Consider the following 22,976-nt stretch of genomic DNA (forward strand, 5'->3'; position numbering starts at 1 on the left):
CAAGGAGGAAGAACCCCCGTTGTGAGCTTGCCCAGTGGTCCATCAGAAGGTAGATCATGAAGAGCCATTGGGGCCCCAAAGGCAAACTCAGGGACTCTCCAAGGTAAGGCAACATACCTCATATACTGCCTGTACCCCAACTGAGTTGGAGGAATGAGGCAAGCATTGCTGTTATCATCCAGGGGAACCTCTGCTTGCCTGAGTGCTTCATTTGTGGGAAGAGGGAGCAGATAGTATCTCCTGTTCTGCCTCTGAGATGGAAAAGCTGGCCTCTATCATGACTCACCCTTCCCTCCATCAGTGGTTGCAGATGAGCAGGTAGTTGGTGCAAGGGCAAGGTAACCACACTCTGACTGAGTGACTATGGGCAGCCATACAGACTGTGGAACGACACCAGTGAAATACCCAAAACCGTGAGTAAATGGCAGTTGTATGCTGATTTGGTACAAAACATCCCAGAGATGGGTATGCGATAGGCTATGTTTGACCTGAATACCCAGGGCCAGATGATGAACATTTCACCTCCCACAAGAGGAATATCATGTTGGATTCTGCACCCCCAAGTGCCTTTGACTTGCTAGGTGCTGTCCTTATCTCATCCCATACCTACGGCGCAGCATACATAAAGTGACCACTGCTACGGCGGCTCTCGGGGAAGCAGAAGGCTGCCAGTGAAACAGAGGGGTCCACACTGTAAATAAGGGGAGGATATCCCTCCTGGAGGGGTCCCCACAATGGAAGAAAAAGGAGCCCCAATGAGTGACACACTCACATGTGTGGATAGATTTGATTTTGGCCAGGGTTGACTATGAGCAAATTGATAAGCAACCTAATAAAGTACTCTTAACTTTGAGGAGATGGTTGTCTCTGGAGGAGCAGTCCCAGAAAATGCCTAAGGGAAAAAAGGACATTGCTGTGTGATCCAGTCCCACCCAGGTGCTGTAGCTCAATGACTACTTTCTGCAGCCAGGTGAAAATATAAGGCTTTTTCTGTTTGATTAGGGAGTTGGCTGAGGTGCCCGGCTTGGGGGACACCAGATGACTGGAGGCCATGTATAGAATTAGCGATCCAGTTTAATGGATCGCTAACCAGTGTACAGTGGATGCTGGCACTGGTGGATGCTGGTGCAGATTGCAGCCTTGTTTATGGGAACCCGGATAAGTTTCCTGGCAATCTTGCTTACATTTATGACTATGGAGGCCAGTCAGTGAAAGTGAAACCTGTATCTCTGCTCCTTGGCATCGTCCATTTGGCTCTCCATTTATATACTGTGTATGTCTCTCCCATACTGGAATACATTCTGCTGGTGGTTATCTTACGTGACCTGGCATTACAAACCATGGCCAGGGAATTCAGACCCTGAATGCATGTGGTGAAGCCAGTGCTGCGAGGGCATATGCATCACTAGTCTTAGGTCCTGCCACAACCCCAATCAATATGATTTGCTGGGTTGGCATATGTAGATAACTGAGACAATTAAAAAGCTGGAGGAGGTGCAAATAGTGCATGGCACCCACAGCCCCTACAGTTCTCCAGTGTGGCCAGTTAGCTTTCTAACTGATGAAACTTGGTGGATGATGGTGGACTATCGGGAACCGAATAAAGTAACACCCCCTTTGCATGCAGCTGTACTGTCAGTCATGGACTTGATGGACCATTTGACAAAGGAACTGGGAGAGTACCACTATGTAGTGGACTTGGACAGTGCATTTTTCTCCATAGACATCGCCCCAGAGAGTCAAGAACAGTTCGCCTTCACGTGGGAAGGGCAACAATGGACTTTTACGGTGTTGCTGCAGGGCTATGTGCATAGCTCCACGAAATGTCATGGTCTAGTTGTCACGGATTTAGCCACCTGGCTATGTCCAGAAGTGGTCTGCTTATTACATCATATTGATGATGATTATGTTAACCTCTGTTTCTCTTGTAGATTTAAAAGAGGCAGTGCCCCTCTTGCAGCAACATTTGGCAGCATGTTGTTGGGCCATCAACAAATCCAAGGTCCAAGGGCCTGGATTATCTGCCAAATTCTTGGGAGTTATCTGGTTGCGTAAGACAAAGGCCATCCAGAGGCTATCATTGATAAGATTCAGGCGTATCCCCAGTCCACCACAGTGAAGCAGCTGCAAACTTTTGTGGGCCTCCTGGGATATTGGCAGGCATTTGTGCCCTATTTAGTTCAAATGATAAAACTGTTTCATATGTTAGCAAAGAAGAGCGCTACCTGTGATTGGGATGATGCAGCTGAGACCAACTTCCTGGCAGGCAAGCAGGCTATTCAGAAGGCACAAGCTCCTTGGGTAGTTTACTAGAGGTGCCCGTTTGAGCTGGATGTGCATATGAGCACAGATGCTTTTGGATGGGGTCTGTGGCAGCTCACAGAGCACTTGAGAATGCCAGTAGGCTTTTGAAACTATGGAAGAGAGCTGACCTCCACTATTCCTTGATAGAGAAACAGCTCTGTTTGGCACCCTTCAGGCTTGTGAGAGTGTGACAGGATGGGCTGCCATGATCATGTGGATGACTTATTCGATAGCAGGATGGGTGAGTTCATGGGTAATGACCCCCTGGCCTGGAATGGCACAGACATCCACTTTGGCAAAGTGTGGCGCCTACGTGGAGTAGTGGAGCATGCTGAGTACAAGCCCCTTAGTAGCAGAGTTGCAAGAGATCTTAGGACCAGTAGTCCTAATGCAAGATAAGGTCATGGGGCCTGAGGCACCCCTAGACCCTGAGCCTTCACCATTTAAGGAAGGACATCCCCCCATTCCTGATGGGGCATGGTACACAGATGGGTCTAGCTGAGGTGCTACTGCTGCCTGTATCTCTGTTGCAGCCCAATCTAGTAGTGACACCATATGATTTGAAACCAGGTGTGGACAAAGTAGCCAATGGGCTGAACTTAGAGCCGTGTGGATGGTAATCACCCAGGAGGTGACACCTATGGCAATCTGTACCAATAGCTGGGCAGTCTACTGAGGCTTAGCCTTGTGGTTAACTACCTGGAAAATACAGAAGTGGCTAGTCGGCCACCAACACATTTGGGGCCAAGCCATGTGGCAAGACTTCTGGGAAATTGGACATCAGAAAGAGGCAACTGTTTATCATATGTCACGCCATATGCCTTTGGCCACCCCGGCAATGATGAGGCAGATGCCTTGGCCAAGGTTTGATGGTTAGAGTCAGTACCTAGACAAGATGTGGCCTTGTGGTTAGAGCAGAAACTGGGACATGAGGGGGGTAAACTGATGCAACAGGTCAATAAGCATTGGGGTCTGTCCCTGCCCACACAAGACATTTGGAAGGCTTGTCAGAAATGCCTGGCATGTGCTCAGTCATACCCTAGATGGAGGCAGGTGCCCAGTGTTACACAACAAGTAACAATAAGGTGAGTGGCCTTGACCAGGTGGCAAGTATTGAGCCCCTGCCAAATGCAGGGGTGGCCAACCAACAGTACACCATCCAGGCCCTGCAACATTTATTCACCCTCTGGCTGTTGAGAATGATAGGGGGACACATTTCACTTGAAAACAGGTACAACAATAAGTACAATACATGGACAAAAAGTGGGGATTCTATGTGTTATACAACCCGCAAGCTGCAAGTAGGATTGAGTGATATAACGGGCTCTCGAAGAATGGGTTACACTTGCATGTCACATTCTGTCTTTGTGGGGCTGGAGTTCCAGGCTGGACCGGGTGCTCCAAACCTTGAATGAATGGCCACGGAAAGGTGGCCTGTCCCCAGTGGAGGCTTTGTTACACCTGGCTGCCACCCATATTTAGTTTCAGATACACACCAAGGATGGCTCCTCCAACTAGGTATGGGGATGAATGGTAACCTGTTGTTGCCTGCTCCAGTGCCCTTGCAGGTAGGGGAACAGAAAACCTGGCCGTGGCCATGGACCCTCCAAGCCCCCATTGCCAGTGGTTGGCCGTCGTAGCTGCCTGTGGGGAGGATCTACAGCATGACTTTCATGTCACTCCTTGGGTGTTCAGTGCATGGCCCCCATGGTTGACTGTTTATAGGGAATAGCCAGGGAAGGAACCCTCCTCTAGGGGACATATGTACTGTCTGTGTGGCTTATTATGATCTCCCCCATGACTTTGGCATAGATACAGGACTTAAAGGAACCATGGGAGCTGAGAAGGTGTGGTACCATTGCCCAGGGCAGACGCCCTTAGAGGCTGCATTGTTATCCAGGGATGAAAGGTTAGCCTGTATTTTGCCTGAGGGATGTAATTTATCTCCATTAGTACCTGTGTCTTCTCTGTCATTTCATCCATAAGTTAACATGCTCCAACTGCATTGTGGATTGGCCCCACACCTATGCTGTGGTGACCAAGGTTTCCAACTGTTAGATCTGTACCTACCTTCTAGCAGCAGCTGCAGATGGCTTGCCTTAGCACATACATTCAGTGCCTGCAGAGAACTGGAGATGGCTGGAGACTTGGGGTTCCATGGCCAATGCCTGTAATGCAATGTGACAAGCTTTGGACAAAGGATGCCACAAGATCCATGCATGCCTGCCCCCTGGCTGGCCCACAGCATTTATGATGTGTGGGGCTAGCTAATTGGGAAACATGTGGTACCCCCAGCCCAGGCACCACAGTGCATAGAGCAACACTGGGGCAACACCACTGTGGGGCGGGTACCCATCGCGGCCTGTGTAAACATAACAGATGTCGCCACACTGAAGGTATGGTGGAACGAGTGGCCCCACCAAGGTCAGGCCCTGATAGAGTTTGTGCCCCCTGGGAGTTTATGGGTCTCTTGGGACAAAGGGTGGCTTACTTACTTACCAGTGGATTGAACTGGATGATGTACCTGAGGGTGGCCTTATGCACCTGCCACTGTCCTCCCCATGTTGCCCAGATGCCCACATAACTGGGAGGAGGTACAATGCTTTTCGTTTTTGTGAGTGTGATGAGCCCCTTGGTGATTCTACCCCTTGGCAATGACTATCCCTGGCGCAGGTGCCATAATAGTAGAAGCACAAGTTACTGCTCTTGCAGAGCATACCGCTCAGATTCTAAATTACACCTGAGTGGTCCTCCTCCTGTTAAAAGATGAGGTTGATCAGGTCAGAAAGGTTCTGTTGCAAAACTGAATGGACTTAGACATAATAATTGCTGCCCAAGAAGGCATCTGTGCCCTTTTAGGAACACAATGTTGTACCTTTATCCCTGACAATTGGCAGAATATAACAGCAGCCTTGCAAGGGGACTCATGGGAGATTAAGGTGGTCAAGAGCCTTACTGATGACTCCCTGCAGAGATGGTGGGAATCCCTAGGCTCTGGCCTATGCTAGGCCTTAATAGTCATAAGTTGCATAGCTTGGATCCTATTAGTGAGCTGTTGCTGTCTGTATTGTTGTTGTGGGTTATGGATTCAGGTCTTCGCCCTATTGGCTCGTGTCCCTGCCCAGAGGAAAACCTCAGCCTAGAGGTTGGAGTGTAAGGGAATGGCTGTGCTTTAGTCAGGAGTAGGCTGAAGCAGCCTTCTAATGCAGCATAACTCAGCAAGTTTGGAATGCAGGCATACAACCCCACACATTATGTAAGCGTGCTATGTGAGGCACATTAGATGATCACCCGTGTTAGCTCATATTTGGCTTGCAGCCATTATTGTCTGTAAAAGGTATAATTATCCTGATAACACCATATATACGGCTTGCTTGTACCCAGGGAGAGAGTAAATCCATGTCAAAACAGTCTATGATTCCTTGAGTGTTTTTCCAGCTACCTGCCACTTACCCACTCAGTTAGAACCTGGCACCCTCCATCCTGAGAACCTTCATTGTCTTCTCACTGACTGAACCCTGAAGACTATATTTAACCTTCAAGACCTTTCACCCTCAAGTCCATGTTTATATTTTCAGACTAATCTGCCCATTTCTTACCCATAAACAATTCATCTATGGAAAAATTTTCTTTTTATTATTTGAAACTCCAGATGCTTAATGCCCGTTCTCTTTTTAACAATAGCATGTTAATCTACTCATAGTCCCTTTATGTATTTTGATTTTTTTGTGTGGCAAAATATATATAACATGAAATTAGCATTGCAACCATTTTAAGTATACAATTCGGTGGTATTAAGTGCACTCAGAATCTTATACAACCACCACCACTATCTATTTATAAAATATTTTCATTATCCCAAACAGAAACTTCATAACCATTGAGCAAAACCCCCCAATCTCCAATCCCATGGCCCTTGGTAACCTCTCATCTACTTTCTGTCTTTACAAATTTGCCTGTTCTAGATATTTCATGAGTGGCATCATATGATATTTTTCTTTTCCTGCTTGGCTTATTTTACTTAGCATAATATTTCCAAGGATCATACATATTATAGGATGTTTCACTCCTTTTTAAGCCTAAATAACACATCATTTATATATACCACCTTATATTTATATATTCATCTGTTGATGAATACTTGGGTTATTTCAATTTTGTGGCTATTGTAAATAAAGCTGCTGTGAACATCAGTGTCATAAATCTCTTTGAGAACCTACTTTAAATTATTTTAGATATATACTCAGAAGTGAATTGCTGTATCATGTGTTAATTTTTTTGTTGTTGTTTATTTTGAGGACTAGCACACTGTTTTCTGTAGTAGCTGCAACCATTTTACGTTCTCAACCACAGTGCAAAGTTTCCAGTTTCTCCATATCCTCATCAACACTGGCATACAAGTAACTGCGTGAGTTCCTGTTTTCAAATTCTTTGGGTATATACTAGAAGTGGAATTGTTTAGTCATATAGTAATTCTGTGTTTAGGTTTTTTAAGAAAAACCTCTAAACTATTCCACATAGGGGCTTCTCCATTTTATAGTAACACTAACACAATATCTTCATGGACTTGCCCAAACTTGTTATTTTCCTTTTATGTTTTTTTTAATTTTTTTAAGTTGTTGAAATGATGCAGGATTTTTCTCAGCCATTTTGCCAGCTTGAGACCTCCAGCTGGAGATTTCCAGCCAGCAATGCCCCTGCTTGGCCCACATTCTCCACAGGAGGTGCCCCAACCACTCAGCCACTGGGCCACACCTGGCTTGCACTCTGGCATGAATCCTGCAGCCACCATGATTATGAGCTCAGCCCCCAGATGAAGAGGGTGTGTGGGCAAGTGAGTGAAGGATCTGGCCAGCTGCTTCAAGTGCTGGCACAGGAGTGGGTTCCATGCAGGGCTTACAGCTTGACCAAGCATGTTGCAAGTGACTTCCATGGTGGACTCTAGCATCTAGACAAGGGGAACATGAAGGCACTCAAGCAGGGAAGCCCATGACCCAGAAGTCCCAGAGTGGGTGTTACAGTGTGAATAATAACTCTTTTAGTCCCACTGTCCACAGCCCAAGGCACAGTGGCAAGTTAACAACTCTGTCAGTCCTGTCACCCCACTCTGGCCTGAGGCACCTGGGTTGGCTCAGCCCCAGCACTGCTTTCCATGGAGTGGGGCAGCCCCCTTCTGCTGGTGGAGGGTGGAGGGCCACAGCGTTACTGCTTTCTTTGTACCTGTGTTCAGCACGGTCCCAAGTTCTTGTTCTGAGTCCAAGAAGAATGAGCTTATGCTGACAATCGAAGGGTGAGGAGAGAGGATAAAAGTTTCACTGAGTGATGAAACAGCTCTTAGTTAAGAGGGAATGTGGTCAGGTGGTTTCTCCCTCAGTGTGGTTGGGTCCAGGGCTTTTATGGGCTCAGAATGTGAGTGTGCTATGCTGATTGGTTTATAAGTATGCAAAAGAGGCTAAAAGAAAGCCATCATTCAAAGGTGCACATGACAGTGTAAAAAAACAATTAGGGAAGGATAGGTATATGTAAAATAGGTGAAGGGTGGGGAGCAATAAAAAAAAAAGTGCACCAAATTGGGATAGAGGTGCTCAGTCTGGTCTGTGGATTTACCCAAGACTTGTAGTTAGGCTTCAAACTGCCTTCAACTTGAAGGTTGGGTTTCACTGGGACCCATCCCTGTCTGCCTAGGATTTGTCTACCTCCTGCCTGTGTTGCTATCAATAACCATCTTAGGAGATGATGTGTGAGTGGTTTCTCATTGAGGTTTTAATTTGCGTTTCTGTAATGACTAAAGATGTTGAAGATTTTCATGTTCTTATTAAGCATTTGTTTGTCTTGTATGGAAAAATGTCTATACAAGTCCTTTGCCTAATATTCATTGGGTTTTTTTGTCATTTTGTTCTTGACCTGTAAGAGTACTTCATTCAATATATTAAGCTCTCAAAAAATATACAATGTATAAATATTTTAAATCCTTAATAGGTTTTATTTTCACTTTCTTGATAATTTTATTTGATGCACAAAAGTTTTCAATTTTCATGAATCTTAATTCATCTATTTTCACTAATGTTGCTTGTTTTTTGGTGATATATCAACAAATCCGTTGTTTTATCCAGGGACGTAAAGTTTTATGCCTAGGTTTTCTTCTGAGGGTTTTATTGGTTTAGCTCATACATTTGTTGATTTTTGTAAAAGCTGTAAAGTGGGGTTCAACTTAAATCTTTTGCTTGTGGAAATCCAGTTATCTTGGTATTATTTGTTGAGGATAGTTCTCCTTCTCACTGGGAAACATAACTATCTTTTAAAAAAAAATCAATTGTCCGTATATGTGAGGGTTTATTTCAAGACTTTTAATTCTAATGAGTTAATATATTGTTTCTAATCTTTGTGCCAGTTTCACACTGCTTTGATTACTGTTGCTCTGTAAAAAGTTTTGAAGTTGAGAAATATGAATCCTCCTTTGTTTTCTTTTTCAAAATTGTTGTGGGTTTTTGAAGTTTTTTGCAGTTCCGTATGAATTCGGGGACAAGCTTTTTCATTCAGGCCTAAATGGCTGTTAAATTTTTGATAGAGAGTGCATGAGGCCAGAGCTTACTTAGGGTGGTATTAACACAAAAATATTGTCTTCCTACCAATGAACATAAAATATCTTTCCATTTAATTGAGTGTTTTACTTTGTGCAATATTTCGTACTCGTCAGTGGTATCAGAATAACGTTGGACTCATGGAATGAGTTAGGTTGTGTTTTCTCTTCTATTTTGTGTAAGCGTTTCAGGAATATTAGTGTTACTTTAAAAATGTTTAATAAAGGTCACAGTAAAATCTTTTGATCCTGGACTTTATTGGGAGGTTTTCAATAACTGACTCAATCTCTTATTATAGATCTGTTGTTCTCTATTTATTCTGAGTCAGTTTGGACAATTTGTGTGCTTATAAGATAGTTTCTATTTCATCTAGATTATCCATTTTTTGATATACAATTATTCATAATATATTCTTATAATCCTTTTTATTTTATAAAGTCAATAACTGTACCCCACTTTCATTTCTGATTTTAGTTATTTTTGTCTTTTCTGATTTGTCAGTCTAGCTAAAGGCTTGTTAATTATTTAAAAAGTATTTTCAAAGAACCAACTTTGGTTTCTTTTATTGTATTTATGTTCTTTCTTTTTATAACCACTGTATTCTTATTTTTGTTTGTTTATTTGTTTTTTGGCCACTTTGGGGTATAATTTTCTGTTTGTTTCTGGTGGCTCAAGGTATAAAGTTTGGTGATTAATTTAAACTTTTTCTTCTTTTTTAATGTAATTATTTGTATTCATAAATTTTCCTCTGGGCACTGCCTTCTCTACATTTATTAAATTTTGGCATGTTGCATTTTTTGTTTTTATTCATCTTATTTTCTAATTCCCATCATTATTTCTTTTTTGACATATTGGTTGTTTTAGAGAGTTGTTCATTTCCATGTATTTGTTAATATTCAAGTTTTCCTTCTGTTATTGTTTTCCTCTTTCATTTTCTTATAGTCAGAAAAGATACTTGTAGGATTTCAGTCTTTTTATTAATAAGTTTATTGAGACTTGTTTGGTGTCTAACATATGATCTATTCTGGAAACATATGTTCTATCCTAGGGAATGTTTGTGTATTAAAATATCTTAAAGAACTTCAATCTCATAGAAGGGGAGTAGAAATGTGGTTGAAAGAAAATTGTGTGGGTAGTGGGATAGAAAGGGAGAGATGTTCATCAAAGAATAAAAGTTTCCCGTGAGGAGGAATAAGCTTGAAGAGCATTGTGATTATATTTAATAATATACATTGTAAACTTGAAAACTTCTCAGATAGTAGACCTTAAACATTTTTAATACAAAACGTGATAAATATGTGAAGTGATCGATAGGTTAATTAGCTTGATTTAATCATTTCAGAGTGTATGTATATATCAAAACATCATAAATATGTACATTTTTCTTTGGCAATTACACTGCAATAAAGCTGAAAAATAGTCATATTGTCTTAATGAATTGGCATTATTTTCAGCATGTCTTTCTATGTGTTTTGCAACAGTTTTTGACTTAAAGTCTTTTATGTCTGATAACAGTAGAGTGACCTCAAACTCTTACTTTGTTACCATGTGCATGGGATGTCTTTTCCTATCCATTCACTTGCAATCTATATATGTCTTTAGATTTGAAATGAGTCTTGTAGATAGGACACAGTGTAATCATATTTGTTTTTCATTTTTCATTTAGGCAATTTCTCCCTTTTGATTAGAGTTCAAATTATTTGCATTTAGAATAATTACTGATAATGAAAGACAAAACTTCAATTTTGCTTTGCTTTCCATATGTCTTTTACCTTTTTGTCAACTATTTCCTCCTTCCCTCCATTATTGTCTTTCTTTTGTTTAGTTGATTTTGTGTAGAAACCATTTTAATTCTATTCTCATTTCCACACACACACACACACACACACACACACATTAAATGTAAATTGGTGGAATGGGTTAAAATCATTATATTTACATATATAATTATATATCATATATAACATATATATTACATACAAATTAGTTTATATAAATCAGTATATATAAAAGTATATATAGAAAATAAAGTATATATTACAAAGTATATATTACCTATATAATAAAGTGTGTGTGTGTGTATACACACACACATACTTTTTAAAGCAACTTTAGGTTTACAGAAAATTTCAGTGGAGAATACAGAGTTCCCTTATACCATCTCACTCCCAGCCAGTTTCCTCTATTAACATCTTGCATCACTGTGGTGCTTTTTTTTAACCATTGATGCACCAATACTGATATGTTATTATTAACTAAAGTCTACGGTTCACATCCTCAAATGCTTGTCATCACACGAAGAGGTGTTCTGTGTATAGACTGGAAGGTAGTAAATGTGTGTGAAAGAAGTGAAAGTGAAAAAATAAAGAAGCCAACACATAATGCACACCTACTAAGCTCAGAATACTGGTAAAGATATTTTCTTATTGTCAGGAAATATCAAAATAGAAGTTGTAAGTAAGAGAGATATTTGTTCATGAAGACAAATCTCCAGTTAATCTTACATCTGGGGATGAAGAACTTTTGGCCTTTGTGGTACTTTTAAAGTTAAGAGTAGATTCTAATTATGTGAGGTCTCAAAGAGAACTCCATTTGGAGAGATTGCTATAATTTAATTACACCATATATTTCATAATGTATAGTTATCAACTAAAAGATATAAAATAATTATTATGTTTATGAATTGAAGTTCAAGAAAACAATATTAATTGTATTATTGAATTATAGTTTTTATCTTTATAGGCATACTTTACAGATACTGATATAGCCAAAAATATTTATGCACATTTACTCTTATAAAAGTTAGTCTTGGTAAACAAATATATCATATCAAGGGTGTTAAAGTAAGATCACCAGGGAAAAAATTAAAGAGAGAGAGAGAAAGAAAGAAAGAAATTTATTGGCTTATAAAAGAAGGGATACTGGGAAAGTGAAACATACTTTGTGGCAGACAGATGTGGTTTTATGTATTATAGACTCCTATTTACTCATTTATAAGCTAAAATATCACTTCGTTGCCATTCTAGAAAGGCACCCTTGTGTTCTGGAGAGGAATGATAATTTTTCTCTTTTTCAATGTTTGCAATTCTTTATCAATTTTATTATGGAATTTTACAAGGGCTATGTTAAGTATTAGTGGCATCCATTGGCTGTTCTCACTTCCTTAGCAACTTGCCCCTTGAGTTCCTATTGTCCTAGTAGTAAGTTCTAGCACTTACAGAAATGTAGCTTTACTGCCTTTTCTTTGTACATTCAACACTAAACTGATCATGGCATTTTCTGTTTCCTCCATGGTCTCCAAACCAGGGTCCATGTTTTCTCTACCACTTCATTTTGATCCCAGACAATTTTATCTCCTGAACTCAGAAATTTTTTGCTGTTTTACCCAGAGCAGAGTTTTCTATTGTGGCTTTGCTCTTCTGGAGCCATTCCACTTCCATGAAAATAAATGTATATTAATCTGTCTTTTAATTTTCATACATTTCATTTGTCTGTTTGGTATTATTAACTGAAACTGCAGAAAGAAGTGCTGAGAAAGTTATATTTGGGATCAACAGCATTTCATTACAATCTGATTTTTCATCGTAACTTAAAAAGGGAAATTGAACAAGGTCTTTGAGCCTCAATAAATTGGCCTGCAAAGTGGGGATAATACAAGCTGTGATGATTAAAGATGATACTGTATTGTCTTTCTCTTATTTAGAAAGCTTCCCCTTACCTTCCTGGCAAGATTCTTCTCATTAGCTAGGTCCCAGTTGACTTCCCACTTTATTTGTAAAATATTTCTCTTTACTCGAAGCAGAATTAATTGCTGCTGCTTCTGTGCTCCCACAGCACCTATTCATAAGCACTTATCACATTTTTAGCCACATTCCAGATTGCCCTTAGCCAGCAACAATTTGTGAACATTTTTTTAAGGCCAGCAATGGAACCAATTTATCTTTAAAAACTTAGAACTTTTCACTTTACCTATCATAGAAATAAAAAGACATTCACTGAATTTCGATTGAATTGTCTCCTCTGCAGAAAATCCAAATACTTGGTCATTTTATGTTCAGAAAGTCGTTTGCACCTCTTCAGATCAGAGATAAGGAGTAAAGTGACCTCAGTAATCAAGCCAATAGGCCACCCTGCCATGTCTGCTCTCTCAGTGCACACTTCCCAAGTTAACCAGAATATTAAGGCTAGTTTTTCAGGGAAGGTGCCCTCTATATTTGACAGTAGTAGAGACACATGGAGGGTATTTATACTTCTTCAATTTTGTATTTTGTACATTCTGAAGACAATTTATTTTCTTAATTCACTTCATTATTTCAGACAGTCAGGTTCTAATATAAATGATTATCAACAGCTATCTTTTTTTATTCATGTTCCATCTGTGTGCACAATTCATTCACAAAATAATCCTGAATACTTTTCAAGCAACAAACTATTTCTAAGAAAAGTCCCATTTCCATAAATGGACATACATTCATTTAAAAAACATTTCATTAATTGTACTTCTCAAAAGACAGTATTTTGCAGGCAGTGGCTTTAATTTTGGGGAACTGAATGTTTAGATCATGCAAAGAGCATAATGAGTGAGGTTGCGTGGCATGATATAATAAAAATGTTGAATGATATATGTTAGATTCATTCGCTTAGTGAAACCCTTTGTCTTGGAAGAAAATATGGGGTGAAGATGATAGAAAATTTTCGTTTTTGCAAAATAAGTGAAAATTAGCCAGGGTTTTTGAAAAATTGCTTTTGGGGTCTTAGTCAAAGTCTTTTAACATATGAAAACAACAAGGAGGAAAATATGTAAATTTAATGTGTATGTTCAGTTTTCCTGAAAAATTCAGTTTTGAAAAAGTCTACTAAAATATAACAACCAAAAGAGACTAGATCTTGTTCAAGGCAGATTGATGGCTGTTGCATTGCTTTTTGCTTGTGTCAGCTAACCCTGGCAAAAAGAATCCTTTTGCTATTGGGGTGAAACCTGTAAACTTGGATGTTTTCTTCCTTGCTCTAAAAATCTTGTTTATACCTTGTGTCTTTTTCCATTCATCACAGCTATATTTAAATGTGGGTAAAAGTTTGGAATGTTTGAATTTTATTATACCAAGGACATTTATGTTTAACCTGACTGTGTAATTAATAATTAATTGTAATTAACAAATATTCTTCTTTGTCCATGTATAGAAAATACTTGTTAATTTGAAAAACACACCTTTTTGATTTGACATTTCTCTGCTTTTAAATTAAAACAAAACATAAAAGAACTAATTTTCATAGAACATGTTAAAAACTAATACCACTAATTTTCATTTGTAGTTTACATAAATAATCTTTATACATTACATGCAAACTACTTGCCTATGTACATAAAAGCACTAGGCATTATTCTATATTCTATGTTGTATATATCATTATGCTGATATATGAAATATGTACATAAGATCTACAGTATACTACATGCAGGGGCATGGGCTTCAAAATTGTATGATTAGATAATGTAAAAATATTCAAACAGCTACAATGTAAGCTTGATTTAAAAAGCTCTGTCATTTATGTTGCGTTTACTATATATTTAAGTTGGACTGTTATATTTAATAAATTAGAAGCATTTTCCTTTTATTGATGAGTAGTTGTGTGTGTGTGTGTGTGTGTGTGTGTTTGTGTGTGTTTTGTTTTGGAGATTTAGTCTGACTGTGTGGCCCAGGCTGGAGTGAAGTGGTACGATCTCCACTCACTGCAACCTCTGCCTCCCAGGTTTGAGTGATTCTCCTGCCTCAGCCTCCCAAGTAGCTAGGATTATAGGTGCGTGCCATCATACCTGGCTAATTTTTGTATTTTTAGTAGAGACAGGGTTTCACCTTGTTAGCCAGGATGGTCTTGATCTCGTGACCTCGTGATCTGCCTGCCTCAGCCTCCGAAAGTGCTGGGATTACAGGCATGAGCCACCGCACCCGGACGAGTTCTCTTTTTCTCATCATTACCAGCATTTGATATCTTTTGTCTTTTTGATAATAGCCATTCTAAGCAGGGTGTGGTGATATCTCATTTTGATTTTCATTTCCCTGATGATCAGTGCTGTTGAGCATTTTGTATATATATGGGCTAACAAAAGGCATGATTAGGGCTAACAAAGGGATTATTATATACTATATATATAGCAATACGTATTGTATACACTATATATATACACACACACTGTATATATGTATATATAGTGTGTGTGTGTGTGTATGAATCTCTTTTTTAGCCCTAATTCCAAAGGACAGTTACACTTTGTTGCCTAGTACAATTGATGATGACTTCAAGTTATTTATCTATACTAGCTCTGCCAAATTGAGGCTTAATGTTCTCCTGACTTCATGGCTAATTTGATTGTTATGATAAATCAATAGGTACATGAAAATCCAAAATCCAAAGCTTAAAGCACCATCAGTGCTCTTTGCATCAAGACTCTTTTTTTTTTTTTTTTTTTTTTTTTTTTGATATAGGGTCATGCTCTGTCCCCCATGCGGGCCATGCTGGAGTGCAGTGGTGCAATCATGGCTCACTGCAGCCTCGACCTCCAGGCTTAAGTGATCCTCTTACCTCAGCCTCTCTCGAGGAGATGGGACTACAGGTATGCGCCACCATGCCCAGCTAATTTTTGTATTTTTTGTAGAGATGGGGTTTCACCATGTTGGCCAGGGTGATCTTGAATTCCTGGGCACAAGCGATCCACCCACATCGACCTCCCAAACTGCTGGGATTACAGGCATAAGACACCACAGCTGGTTGAGGACTCTTTCCAAATGATTCATTGTAGATATCACACTTTTGGAGACACACTTCTCCACTTCAAGCATCTCCCACATGTGATCTGTTGTCTTGCATATAAACAGAAAGAGATATGCTAGACAGAAAAACTGTAGTATGGTGACCTCAAAAAATATATACTATAGATCTAGGTGGATAGATATACATATAGATATAGATAAATAAAAGGCACCTCAGATTTGGAGTTATAAAAACTGTAAGACTGGGATCAGCGAAACGTAATGTAGGGTATCAGAAGAGGCAACCCTTTACCACTCTTTAGCATGTTAGACTTGATTTTTCACATGTAAGACAGAATTTAGCAATATCAGTTTTCAATCGTAAATTCAATTTTAATTATAGTGGTTAAGTAAGGAAATTTACCCCCAGATTCGAATAGAAGTTTGTCTCCTAATCTCTTCGTTTTTATTGTTGCAAGATTAATTTAAAATAATCAATAAAATCCCTATTTATTGATGTGCCATACATGTTAGGCACTGTTTCAAAAAAGTTTTACATAGTATTTGATTTGTTCTTCACAATGCCTAATGTAGTGGATATTTACTTATCTGCTTTGTTTGTTTGTTTGTTTGTTTTGTTTTGTTTGAGACGGAGTCTCGCTCTGTCGCCCTGGCTAGAGATTTCGCTCTCCGGCGATCTCGGCTCACCGCAAGCTCCGCCTGCCGGGTTCATGCCTTTCTCCTGCCTCAGCCTCCCGAGTAGCTGGGACTACAGGTGCCCACCACCACGCCCCGCTATTTTTTTTTTTTTTTTGTCTTTTTAGTAGAGACAGGGTTTCACCGTGTTAGACAGGATGGTCTCTGCCTCCTGACCTCGTGATCCGCCCACCTTGGCCTCCCAAAGTGCTGGGATTACAGGTGTGAGCCACTGCACCCAGCCATTTATCTGCATTTTTAAAAAAGACAAACCCAGTATTAGAAAAATAAACTTACCTACGATCTTACAAATGATAATTGCGAGGAATTAAAACCGAACATTGTTCAACTTCATGTATGTGATCCCTGTACTCTTAGGAGTCCTTTATTTTGTTGTATGCTTTTATATTCTCTTTTCTGAGACTTCTGTGGTTGTTCTAGTGAAAAACAAATTGATAGGGTGTGTCATGAACTTCTGATTAGATGTCCTCTTGAATCTGAAGAAAATTTGCTAAAGTAAACTTCTGAGATTCTAAATTTTTATTTATTCAACTTATCTGCTAGAAAGATGAGTAATGACCAGTCTTTTGCATTTTATTGATTAAACCACATATATAAATAGATTGACAGATAAAATCCAAATATTAGTGATGAATATAAAAACCAAATTACAGTCCATTATTTGACCAAGAAGTGAAACTTTGAAGACAAATAAGTATATAACGGTAAGTGATAACATTTGAAATTTTAAAAAAAAGGTGTCCCTTAAAACAAATATAAATGAGGAAACTTCTTAAGTGTGAAAAACCAGTGTAAAGAAAGCTTTCTATGGCTAGGAGCTATAAATAATAAAAGCAAAATGTAGTAACTAATGCAAAAATTGTACAAAAGGATTATATTTTAAAAAGATAATATTTTAGTAACTATATATAATAATTTTGAAATTCAATATTTCACTAATGTTTATTTTTAACATATTGTATCATGGACTTAGCAGTTTAGGTAGAAAGCTCTGTGAAAGTAAAAGTTATCCAGAGGCTATAAAAGAGCTTTCAAAATTCAGGGACATTTTCATAAGCCACCTCAAAAGCAAACTGTCAATGGGATTGAACAGCAATATTTACCTACTCAGAAATATTTTCTTTCTAAATGTAAAGAGTAGTGAACATATCATTCAGTACAACTACTTGCTTGAAATTGTTGTAATTACGATTTCTGTAACACAGCATTAAAACATAGATTTAAGAAATCAGTATTTGCAGGTGCCAGACTCCAAGAAGCATTTTCTTGGAATACTGAATACATTAAAGTCACAAAATTGACAGCCTGGATAACTTTTATAACTAGAATGTCAGCATCCTTTTGCATTTTTAAAACATGTGAGGGATGGAATTCATTTTCTTACTTAGATTCCAGCTGTGGGAGGCCCATGGGAGCTTCTGAATTCTCTGCTCCTCAGAAATATGCTGAGTTCCATCACTGGAAGAATTAGAAGTTCCAGCTTTCCTGAGGGTGTCCTATTTATAGCAGAAGCAAAAGGCTTTGTCTTTTGTTTCTTTGTAATTTGAAAAAAAAAATAGTACTTTAAGTATATTATATTGTAATCTCCAAAAGGATTCCAGATTTACTTGTAGAATGACCAACACACCCATACGTAGCTATTGCAAAGTGTCCTTTAAAATACTGATAACTACAGCACGATGAAAACACAATCCTACCAAGAAATTCAAACTGATAGTCAACCTACAAAAAGTGTGTGAGGGGCTGTGGAGGTAATAGGCTATTAATAATGCTAATGGAGTTATATTATGTGAAATTGTTTTCACCTCAAGCCCAATTTACACCTTGATATATAAAATAGATCCCACATAGGAAAGAAAGCCCCTCCTGCACTATAGGTACCTCAGTTTAGAAACTGCATTGAGATAATGGGACAGCTATCCTGTGCTGCACTGGATGTTTCTTTTAGAGGTGAAGTCCAATCATCCCATTCACCCTCAACCCTTAAACTTTATAAACTACTCAAATACAGCAACTTCCAGAGAAGAAAAATGAAGAAAGAAGGAGACTGGAAGAATGAGTAAGTTTCATATGTCACATTTTTCTATGGGATGGTTTCACCATAAGTAAATTGTTCTATGCAGAAGCAACTACAGCAAAAGTTCTCCTCCTTGTCATTTATGGTGGAATCTTTACCTTTTATTTTTACACTAGTATAGTGTATTATAGAGCCAAGTTTTAAACTTAGAAGGAACAGTTTAGTGCAGTAGTCTTGTATTGAAAAACTTTCTGAGAAGTTAAAAAATTAGGCTAAGAACCATGCCCATCAACCTGACCCCCAACTTAAATTTGAAGCAAGAATTCTGTCATCATCTAGTGGACAATAAACTTTAAATTTTAGAAAATATAGATTGGGAGGATATTTATGTATACATAATTTTTTGTAATAAAATTTTTTAATTAAAAAATTTAAATTTAAATTTAAAAAATTAAATGGAATTTAAATTTAAAAAATTTATGTTCTCATATTCCTTCAGTGCTGGTTTAAACATTGTTAGACTGCTTTCATATGTCTTAAACTTCAGGCCAACTCTTTGTGCACTTTCTCTTTACTTAACCATGGCTTAATTGGGTATAGGTAGAGAGCTTACTTATAGTCCACTGCCACAAAATAAATTTTGCCACTTCGTTAATTTAATGTCAAATGTGATGAAAATGAAGCAGTAGAAACCAAAATATATTTATTAAGTCATTTTCAATTGACAAACAATAGTTGTGTATATTTATGGGGTATAAAATTTTGACCTATGTATTCATTGTCCAAAGAGTTAATAAAGCTAATTAACATATTCCTCACCTCATCAACCTATTATTTTTTTGTGTGGTGAAGGCATTGAAAACTATTCTTTTGTAATTTTGAAATATACAATACTTTATTGTTAAATTTGGTTATGATGCAGTGCAAAGGATCACCCTTTGTCCTCCAGCTTAACTGAAACTTTATTAAAAGGAAATCTTTAGAGAAATAAAATTTGACAGAGTTTAATTGAGCAAAGTATGATTTGTGAATCGAGCAGACCAGAACCAGTGGAGGCTCAAAGCCACTCTGTACTGCCGTGTGGTCCAAGAGGATTTATGGACAGAAAGAGGAAAGAGACGTACAGTAAATACAAGTGAGTTAGAGAAACAGCCGGAATGGTTACAGCATGGCATTTGCTTTATTTAAATATGGTTTGAACAGCTGGCTGCTTTTGATTGGCTGAAACTTGGTAATAGGTACAAGAGTAAGTTACAATCTGTTTATATATCCAATTAGGCTACAGTTCACTATGTACAGAGAAACTTTAGGTCAAATTTAAAATACCTACGGAAGCAACTTTAGGCTAAATGTAATTTAACACCTTTGATCAGCATTCCCCCTTTTCCCATCTCTCTGCCTCCCTTTCAGCCTCTGGTGGTCACCTTTCTACTCTTCGTTTCCATGAAATGGACTTTTCCATTTGGTTTTGTCCAGAAGTCTGTGGTGTCAATATTATAGTTCAATTTTGGTGCTAATATAGGATTAAAGCAAATAATCTTACAAACAGTTTGGCACATAGAAAAACTTTGTAATATATTGGCTTTGGTTATTAATACTACTTGTCACAGTGTGGAAGTATTTGACACTTGGTGGGATCACACTTGATGGTAGGTATGAGCATATTTAAATTCTGATGAACTCAAGTAATCTAAGTCAGCCTCTTCAAATCTCTTCCAACGCTAATTCTCATTCACTATCTATTATGTTGTCTGGTTTATTTTCTTCATAGAACATATTACCATCTGGTAATATGTTTTACCATCTGGCAATATATATTTTCTGGTTGAACAGTAAAAAAATTAAGTATAGGTAATAATAAATGCATCCTTACAATGTATCAGTCCTTGCACATTACTCTTTTAAGTCTCATTCTCATCCTACAAATAAAGGCAGGAAAATTTGTATATTTTAGAGGTTATTGTGGTATATTCATATGTTAAGTAATCACTTTAAGATCACATGATTATCAGATGAAAAGGTAAGAATTTAAATCCAAGTTTTTCTTATATGGTAGCTCTCACTATGTTATTCTGCTTTAAATAATATATTTAACATTTTATATTATTCTACTAGTTATATTTTAATTTATTACTTTAGTCCTACTATTGCAATTTTCTGACATTTTCCCACACAAAAAAGAAAAAAAGATAACAAGTTTATGATCTTATGTAAAGCCAGTATTTATTTTCAATCTTTCATGAAAAAAATACGCTTTTCCTTTTTTGCAAGATGATTGAAATACCCAAGATAGATCTTTCTTATGAAAAAGAGTTGACATTAAACTATTAGAGCAATAAAGCAGAATAACCAGAGAGACTTTAACACTGTGAAAAGCAGCTGCAAAATTGTTTTGCTATAACTGGAGTCTCAAAGGGCTCTGAGTGATAGTTACAACACAAAATAACTGAAACATGGGAAGAAACAAACTATAAACTATTAGAAATGCAAATTACTTTTATTGCAAAAGTAATATATATTTACTGAGGAAAATTTAAATAACCTTATCCAAAATAGAACAAGAAGAAAAATCTAAAACTCACATGTAATCTCACCAATTAAGAGATGGTGATTGTAAATATTTGGCTATAACATTTCAAAATCTTTCTATATTTACATTTATACAAATGGGTTTATATTATACATAATTTTTAGCGTTTTTTCACTTAACAATAGGCTGCAAAGATCTATTCATCACAATCACTTAGTTATCTGTATTATTATACTATTAACTGTGTTTTCATTGTTGAACTCAGGAGAGCTTTTTAGTTGTGTTACTAATTTAAATATGCATGTGAATCAACATTCTTGCAGGTGAAAACATGAGCAGACTCTTGTCACTCCTGTATGATAAATTCCTAAATGTGAAGTTACTTTACCAAAAGGGACAAACACACACACATATATACATAAATAATACTCATTTGTATTCATTCATTCATTCAATTTGTGCATCCATAGGTTGCTAGTAAACATGGTGATTTTCACCCATATGAATGTGGGTGACAGTTTCAACATCTCTACCATTATTAACTACTCAGACGTCTAAATTATATGTATTAACTAATTATTTTAAAATGCGTCCAGCTTTTCTCATGTGATTAGTTTTTTCGTAGGGTATTTTTCTTTCCTCATAATTTTTACATGCTCTCAATTCATTGAGGATTTAATTTTTTTCTCTACAATATGGTTCAGATAAACATTTCTGCATCAACCTTTATCATTTAAAGTTGAAGGGTAAATAATAATAGTTACTAAATAGGGTACAACAGGATGGTTTGCAATCAGAAAATCATTAATAAAATATAATATATTGAACATCAAAGGAATTATATGAATGATAATCTCAGGTGATATTAAGTTTCTTTTTAGAAATTATCTTCAACTCCATCTGTCTTCTCTTCCAATTTTGCTGTTAATAAAATAACTATTCCAATCCCTCAATCTGAGCTCTAGATGCCTTCTCTTTTTACTTTCTCATGAACTTTGCTCATTCATTTTATTTCTACTCTCCTATCCTGTGATTACAATTTATCCATATCTATCGACATTAGTATTATATTCACATCAAGTTCTAGGAAAGGCAAAGCTAATCTACAGTGAAGAAAAATACGCACACTGGTTGCAGGATTTTGGGAGAGGTTTGGTCTATAAATCGACTCAAAAATGACATGAGGGAACTAGCAGTACAGCTAAAATCCCATGGGTGATCTTTCAGGCCTGACCACAGGCAATCACAAAGGCTTGGCCTGGCAGGCCTCATGGAGCAAAGCTATATACCTCACATCGAATTTAGCATACAGCGAATGCATTGCAGCAAAAACTCAGACCCATATGGTCAGCTGTGCCCTGACAAATATCTGCATTCTTATCCCACGTGCCTTCATTTGGAGGTCCCGTTGTCTGAGGCCTTCCTCAGGCACCTCTGCAAACACTTCCTTATGGGGGTAGAAGAGGGGAGGGGGATCTTGAGGACCCTTCTCTCCACTCTGACTTAGTACTCCACATATTTTTATTCCTAGCTCTTCTGTCTAGCCCTCTCCAGACCCCAGGTACAAAAAACTGCAGAAGACTTTTAGAAAATACACTGCAACTAATGCGATGGAAATAAACTGCCACAAAACACACACACACACACAGAAACTGAGATGCTGCTAACACTAACGGGAAACACACAGGGAAGGCATGGTCCGCTCCCCTTCTCCTCCAGCTTCCCAGTTTCCCTTCTGGTCTCTCTTGGAAGAATGTGAGCAGTTGGTGATGTTGAAGTGTGATTTGCAAAGTTCCAAGCCCATCGTTGCCAAACAGAGTGGAAAGTAGAGGGATTGGAGCTGAAAGACAATTATTTAATAAAGGGCATTCAACTATTACCATAACACCTATCACCTCAAGTCTCAATGTCCTCATCTTAAATGCATATGTGTATATACATATATGTATGTGTGTGTGTATAATGATTAATATATACACATATTTATATGTGTCCAAATACACACAGATGTAAATACACATGTATGCCCTATATCAGGTCAATAAGATTATTTGATACTAAATGTGGAGAAAAAAATT

General features: G+C 37.9%; 1 long non-coding RNA gene across 1 annotated transcript in view; it reads right to left on the reverse strand.

The window, feature by feature from the left end:
- LOC104005046 (uncharacterized) overlaps positions 1-22,645 on the reverse strand; it is a 39,056-nt gene extending 16,411 nt beyond the window's left edge. The window contains exons 1-4 of the long non-coding RNA XR_678186.3: positions 22,584-22,645; positions 17,736-17,885; positions 16,628-16,767; positions 4,261-4,472 (exon numbers count right to left, since the gene is read on the reverse strand). This is a non-coding gene — a long non-coding RNA (uncharacterized LOC104005046). The remainder of the gene's footprint in view (positions 1-4,260; positions 4,473-16,627; positions 16,768-17,735; positions 17,886-22,583) is intronic.
- Between the last annotated feature and the right edge of the window lie 331 nt (positions 22,646-22,976).

Source organism: Pan troglodytes, chromosome 12, assembly GCF_028858775.2.
Source record: "Pan troglodytes isolate AG18354 chromosome 12, NHGRI_mPanTro3-v2.0_pri, whole genome shotgun sequence".
Classification (NCBI taxonomy): domain Eukaryota; kingdom Metazoa; phylum Chordata; class Mammalia; order Primates; family Hominidae; genus Pan; species Pan troglodytes.